We start from the raw sequence: 1,353 nt of genomic DNA on the forward strand, positions 1-1,353 counted from the left end.
GCTGCCTTTAAAGTACGTTTGTTCTGTATGGATACTGCACAATGCCATGTTAATAATTTTTCATTGATCTTTTGTAATTGTTATTATCCAAAATGAACATATCATGATATATGTGCTCGGGCGCATCACGCTCGCTCTTGGTGACCCCGCCTAACTATAGATATATACAAACACATGTGTTTGTATATACCTATGGCCTAACCCAGTAAGTAACTGTCTGATGAGCGTGCTGAAAAATACCTAGACTGTTGCTAAGTTTCTCATTACACCATCACGTTGTTATTGGCGGGATCGGGGTTACTGTCATACAGTTGCTGTCATCTACACAGAGTGCTCTCTCTTTCTGTGAGTTTGTGCACAGTGACGTGCGTGTGGTGAAATTGTGTGTTGCAGAGGAGCATTTGGATGACGTTTACGTGGAATTATTATTCGATAGAAAATACATAAACATTGTATAGACTTGTGTAGTAAATACATTTCGTGTTTATTAACTATCATTTTATTATTCAAACACTTCACGTGTCTACGATTTTAACGGCATTGACGCGGGATCATTAGCCGATTCGTAGTAAATACAATTTGTGTTTATTTATAATAATTTTATTATTGAAACTGTTCAAGTGCCGGCGCTGTCGATCCAACGCATAACGCGGTGGGCGACGTTCTGGGTTAAATCGGGCGGGCGCAATAAGCGAGTTCGTAATCACAGTCTGCGTATGCGCGAATTTTGCCACGAATTCTTCCGGGTTAGGTCATTTGTGAAAAACATTTCGTATTTCGACCGCACAGTACACATACGCATGCATCTGTGTCGTTGTGATGCTATACAGTCTTCGCCTGCGCACGTACACGTGCGTGCGTGCGTGCGTGCGTGCGTGTGGACGTACACGTGTGTCCGTGCGTGTGTACGTGCGTGCGTGCGTGTGCCCGTACACGTGCGTGTGTACGTACACGTGCGTGCATGTGTGCATGGGTACGTACATGTTCGTGCGTGCGTGCGTGCGTGCGTGTGGACGTACACGTGTGTCCGTGCGCGTGTGTCCGTGCGTGTGTACGTGCACGTGCGTGCGTGTGCACACGAGCGCCCACAGGTCTTAAGAAAGTAGAAGTAGGTCCTACAGAAGGATAAAATACTCAGTGATAATAAAAAGAAAGTTATTGTTTTCTCTGTTTCTTCATAGCTATATACAAGCCCATGTGCTTATATCATAGAAATATATAGAGTCTAACTAGTATATTATTTTTATGAGTTGTATATATCCAGAGGATTATCCAGAGCACGTATATCATATATGATATCAGGGGCGTAGCCAGGGTTTTTAAAGGTTGAGGCACGACTATCTGAGCGGAGCG

Source organism: Priapulus caudatus, unplaced genomic scaffold, assembly GCF_000485595.1.
Source record: "Priapulus caudatus unplaced genomic scaffold, Priapulus_caudatus-5.0.1 Scaffold17, whole genome shotgun sequence".
Lineage (NCBI taxonomy): Eukaryota > Metazoa > Priapulida > Priapulimorpha > Priapulimorphida > Priapulidae > Priapulus > Priapulus caudatus.